Source organism: Amia ocellicauda, unplaced genomic scaffold (assembly GCF_036373705.1).
Source record: "Amia ocellicauda isolate fAmiCal2 unplaced genomic scaffold, fAmiCal2.hap1 HAP1_SCAFFOLD_319, whole genome shotgun sequence".
NCBI lineage: Eukaryota > Metazoa > Chordata > Actinopteri > Amiiformes > Amiidae > Amia > Amia ocellicauda.
The window spans coordinates 21787-27410 of NW_027102886.1; the positions used below are offsets into that span (position 1 = coordinate 21787).

The window sequence follows — 5624 nt, forward strand, 5'->3', positions numbered from 1 at the left end:
TCACTGTCTCCATTTTTGGTGCAAATGAAAGTGACAGCAGGTGCACCGGAGAGAGGCAACAGCAAGACAACCCCAAAAAGGGAATGGTTTTGCAGGTGGTGGCCACAGACGATTGCTCTCTCCTTATCCTTCCCGACTGATTCTTCTCTAGTTTTGCCTTTTGCTAGTGTCCTTGTCACTACTGGTATTATGAGGCGCTCCCTGCAGCCCATTCAGGTTGCACAGGTAGTCCAGCTCCTCCAGTATGGCACATCCATACGTGGCGCTTGAAGAAAGTTTGCTGTGTCTCACAGTACAGTCTCAAAAGCATGAAGGTGGGAGAGTTACGAATTTTGCAATGTACGGTGAAGATTTTGAGGTTTCCTAGACTTCGATCACGGAGATCCGATGTGTGGTTTAAGTGTCCCCGCAGTTTTCTTGAGCACTATATAATCTCCCGGTGGACACGTACATCCTGTCAGAATGGCCGAGTGGTCTAAGGCGCCAGAATCAAGGTGTTGTTCCCTCGAAGAGTGTAGAAGGGTTTTCTGGTCTCCTGATGGAGCCGTGGGTTCAAATCCCACTTCTGACAGATTGATTTATAGCATCAGCAATGCTAGGAATTGCAAAAGTGTTCTTTTCACACTTGTGTGTAATACATTTTGCAGGTATATTACATAAACATGAGCAAATGCTTGGCAGAAAGATTGCTTTTGCTGGCTGGTTAGCTCAGTTGGTTAGAGCATGGCGTTAATAATTACAAGGTCTTGGTTTCGATCCTCACATCGACCAAGGCCAATCCAAGGTGCTTGTCTGCCTAGTACGAGTCCTATTTTTTGAAAGTTATAGACGACACTCCCTTAAGGCAAGCGTAGTAGTGCACTTAAGCAGTGGTAGGATCCACAAGACGTCATCAAGCCGTGTCAAAGTCGGCCATCTACATGCACACGGGAAAATGTCCTTTCTCTGCTTTGCTTTTCTCAGAACACTTCATTTGCATTCTGTCCTCTGATTGTTTCAACTCGTGGGCTCCTACCAATTCCTTATTACACAGACTTGGAGAGGGAAGCAAAGCCAGTGGCTTCAAGAATCAACGCAAGTTTCATGAATGGCACATCTAAGCCATGTTGCCAACCAGACATTTAGCTGTTGGTCACCTCGACTCGGTTTCATAAGTGTTGAAAGTCACGGAATCCTGCAATTCTGTGGCCTCATTCTCAAGGCTATCTTCTATAATACACCACTCAAAAAAATAGGAGAACAAGTAATCATCACAGCATAACACCAAGTCAGATACACTTCAGGCATATCAATCTTTACAGTTAGGAAGCCTAAGCGGTTGTGAATCACTGTCTCCATTTTTGGTGCAAATGAAAGTGACAGCAGGTGCACCGGAGAGAGGCAACAGCAAGACAACCCCAAAAAGGGAATGGTTTTGCAGGTGGTGGCCACAGACGATTGCTCTCTCCTTATCCTTCCCGACTGATTCTTCTCTAGTTTTGCCTTTTGCTAGTGTCCTTGTCACTACTGGTATTATGAGGTGCTCCCTGCAGCCCATTCAGGTTGCACAGATAGTCCAGCTCCTCCAGTATGGCACATCCATACGTGCCGTCTGACGATTGCTCTCTCCTTATCCTTCCTGTCTGATTCTTCTCTCGTTTTGCCTTTTGCTAGTGTCCTTGTCACTACTGGTAATATGAGGCGCTCCATGCAGCCCATTCAGGTTGCACAGGTAGTCCAGCTCCTCCAGTATGGCACATCCATACGTGCCGTCTGACGATTGCTCTCTCCTTATCCTTCCCGACTGATTCTTCTCTAGTTTTGCCTTTTGCTAGTGTCCTTGTCACTACTGGTATTATGAGGCGCTCCCTGCAGCCCATTCAGGTTGCACAGGTAGTCCAGCTCCTCCAGTATGGCACATCCATACGTGGCGCTTGAAGAAAGTTTGCTGTGTCTCCCAGTACAGTCTCAAAAGCATGAAGGTGGGAGAGTTACGAATTTTGCAATGTACGGTGAAGATTTTGAGGTTTCCTAGACTTCGATCACGGAGATCCGATGTGTGATTTAAGTGTCCCCGCAGTTTTCTTGAGCACTATATAATCTCCCGGTGGACACGTACATCCTGTCAGAATGGCCGAGTGGTCTAAGGCGCCAGAATCAAGGTGTTGTTCCCTCGAAGAGTGTAGAAGGGTTTTCTGGTCTCCTGATGGAGCCGTGGGTTCAAATCCCACTTCTGACAGATTGATTTATAGCATCAGCAATGCTAGGAATTGCAAAAGTGTTCTTTTCACACTTGTGTGTAATGCATTCTGCAGCCATTTTACATAAACATGAGCAAATGCCTGGCAGAGAGATTGCTTTTGCTGGCTGGTTAGCTCAGTTGGTTAGAGCATGGTGTTAATAACTACAAGGTCTTGGGATCTATCCTCACATCGACCAAGGCCAATCCAAGGTGCTCGTCTGTCTAGTACGAGTCCTATTTTTTGAAAGTTATAGACGACACTCCCTGAAGGCAAGCGTAGTAGTGCACTTAAGCAGTGGTAGGATCCACAAGACTTCATCAAGCCGTGTCAAAGTCGGCCATCTACATGCACACGGGAAAATGTCCTTTCTCTGCTTTGCTTTTCTCAGAACACTTCATTTGCATTCAGGCATATCAATCTTTACAGTTAGGAAGCCTAAGCGGTTGTGAATCAATGTCTCCATTTTTGGTGCAAATGAAAGTGACAGCAGGTGCACCGGAGAGAGGCAACAGCAAGACAACCCCAAAAAGGGAATGGTTTTGCAGGTGGTGGCCACAGACGATTGCTCTCTCCTTATCCTTCCCGACTGATTCTTCTCTAGTTTTGCCATTTGCTAGTGTCCTTGTCACTACTGGTATTATGAGGCGCTCCCTGCAGCCCATTCAGGTTGCACAGGTAGTCCAGCTCCTCCAGTATGGCACATCCATACGTGGCGCTTGAAGAAAGTTTGCTGTGTCTCCCAGTACAGTCTCAAAAGCATGAAGGGGGGAGAGTTACGAATTTTGCAATGTACGGTGAAGATTTTGAGGTTTCCTAGACTTCGATCACGGAGATCCGATGTGTGATTTAAGTGTCCCCGCAGTTTTCTTGAGCACTATATAATCTCCCGGTGGACACGTACATCCTGTCAGAATGGCCGAGTGGTCTAAGGCGCCAGACTCAAGGTGTTGTTCCCTTGAAGAGTGTAGAAGGGTTTTCTGGTCTCCTGATGGAGGCGTGGGTTCAAATCCCACTTCTGACAGATTGATTTATAGCATCACCAATGCTAGGAATTGCAACAGTGTTCTTTTCACACTTGTGTGTAATGCATTTTGCAGCCATTTTACATAAACATGAGCAAATGTCTGGAAGAAAGATTGCTTTTGCTGGCTGGTTCGCTCAGTTGGTTAGAGCATGGCGTTAATAATTAGAAGGTGTTGGGTTCGATCCTCACATCGACCAAGGCCAATCCAAGGTGCTCGTCTGTCTAGTACGAGTCCTATTTTTTGAAAGTTATAGACGACACTCCCTGAAGGCAAGCGTAGTAGTGCACTTATGCAGTGGTAGGATCCACAAGACTTCATCAAGCCGTGTCAAAGTCGGCCATCTACATGCACACGGGAAAATGTCCTTTCTCTGCTTTGCTTTTCTCAGAACACTTCATTTGCATTCTGTCCTCTGATTGTTTCAACTCGTGGGCTCCTGCCAATTCTTAATTACACAGACTTGGAGAGGGAAGCAAAGCCAATGGCTTCAATAATCAACGCAAGTTTCATGAATGGCACATCTAAGCCATGTTGCCAACCAAACATTTAGCTTTTCGTCACCTCGACTCGGTTTCATAAGTGTTGAAAGTCACGGAATCCTGCAATTCTGTGGCCTTATTCTCAAGGCTATCTTCTATAATACACCTCTCAAAAAAATAAGGGAACAAGTAATCATCACAGCATAACACCAAGTCAGATACACTTCAGGCATATCAATCTTTACAGTTAGGAAGCCTAAGCGGTTGTGAATCACTGTCTCCACTTTTGGTGCAAATGAAAGTGACAGCAGGTGCACCGGAGAGAGGCAACAGCAAGACAACCCCAAAAAGGGAATGGTTTTGCAGGTGGTGGCCACAGACGATTGCTCTCTCCTTATCCTTCCCGACTGATTCTTCTCTCGTTTTGCCTTTTGCTAGTGTCCTTGTCACTACTGGTAATATGAGGCGCTCCCTGCAGTCCATTCAGATTGCACAGGTAGTCCAGCTCCTCCAGTATGGCACATCCATACGTGCCGTCTGACGATTGCTCTCTCCTTATCCTTCCTGACTGATTCTTCTCTCGTTTTGCCTTTTGCTAGTGTCCTTGTCACTACTGGTAATATGAGGCGCTCCCTGCAGCCCATTCAGGTTGCACAGGTAGTCCAGCTCCTCCAGTATGGCACATCCATACGTGGCGCTTGAAGAAAGTTTGCTGTGTCTCCCAGTACAGTCTCAAAAACATGAAGGTGGGAGAGTTACGAATTTTGCAATGTACGGTGAAGATTTTGAGGTTTCCTAGACTTCGATCACGGAGATCCGATGTGTGATTTAAGTGTCCCCGCAGTTTTCTTGAGCACTATTTAATCTCCCGGTGGACATGTACATCCTGTCAGAATGGCCGAGTGGTCTAAGGCGCCAGACTCAAGGTGTTGTTCCCTCGAAGAGTGTAGAAGGGTCTTCTGGTCTCCTGATGGAGGCGTGGGTTCAAATCCCACTTCTGACAGATTGATTTATAGCATCAGCAATGCTAGGAATTGCAACAGTGTTCTTTTCACACTTGTGTGTAATGCATTTTGCAGCCATTTTACATAAACATGAGCAAATATCTGGCAGAAAGATTGCTTTTGCTGGCTGGTTAGCTAAGTTGGTTAGAGCATGGCGTTAATAACTACAAGCTCTTGGGTTCGATCCTCACATTGACCAAGGCCAATCCAAGGTGCTCGTCTGTCTAGTACGAGTCCTATTTTTTGAAAGTTGTAGACGACACTCCCTGAAGGCAAGCGTAGTAGTGCACTTAAGCAGTGGTAGGATCCACAAGACTTCATCAAGCCGTGTCAAAGTCGGCCATCTACATGCACACGGGAAAATGTCCTTTCTCTGCTTTGCTTTTCTCAGAACACTTCATTTGCATTCAGGCATATCAATCTTTACAGTTAGGAAGCCTAAGCGGTTGTGAATCAATGTCTCCATTTTTGGTGCAAATGAAAGTGACAGCAGGTGCACCGGAGAGAGGCAACAGCAAGACAACCCCAAAAAGGGAATGGTTTTGCAGGTGGTGGCCACAGACGATTGCTCTCTCCTTATCCTTCCCGACTGATTCTTCTCTAGTTTTGCCATTTGCTAGTGTCCTTGTCACTACTGGTATTATGAGGCGCTCCCTGCAGCCCATTCAGGTTGCACAGGTAGTCCAGCTCCTCCAGTATGGCACATCCATACGTGCCGTCTGACGATTGCTCTCTCCTTATCCTTCCTGACTGATTCTTCTCTCGTTTTGCCTTTTGCTAGTGTCCTTGTCACTACTGGTAATATGAGGCGCTCCCTGCAGCCCATTCAGGTTGCACAGGTAGTCCAGCTCCTCCAGTATGGCACATCCATACGTGGCGCTTGAAGAAAGTTTG

General features: G+C 46.5%; 4 non-coding genes across 4 annotated transcripts; all 4 read left to right on the forward strand.

Moving 5' to 3' along the window:
• Positions 1 to 456: 456 nt before the first annotated feature.
• On the forward strand, positions 457 to 571 carry trnal-caa (transfer RNA leucine (anticodon CAA)). The gene is made up of 2 exons: positions 457 to 494; positions 526 to 571. It is a non-coding gene; the product is annotated as a tRNA-Leu (tRNA).
• Positions 572 to 2103: 1532 nt separating this feature from the next.
• Positions 2104 to 2218, forward strand: trnal-caa (transfer RNA leucine (anticodon CAA)). The gene is made up of 2 exons: positions 2104 to 2141; positions 2173 to 2218. It is a non-coding gene; the product is annotated as a tRNA-Leu (tRNA).
• Positions 2219 to 3128: 910 nt separating this feature from the next.
• trnal-caa (transfer RNA leucine (anticodon CAA)) lies at positions 3129 to 3243 on the forward strand. The gene is made up of 2 exons: positions 3129 to 3166; positions 3198 to 3243. It is a non-coding gene; the product is annotated as a tRNA-Leu (tRNA).
• A 1371-nt stretch (positions 3244 to 4614) lies between these two features.
• Positions 4615 to 4729, forward strand: trnal-caa (transfer RNA leucine (anticodon CAA)). The gene is made up of 2 exons: positions 4615 to 4652; positions 4684 to 4729. It is a non-coding gene; the product is annotated as a tRNA-Leu (tRNA).
• Positions 4730 to 5624: the final 895 nt, after the last annotated feature.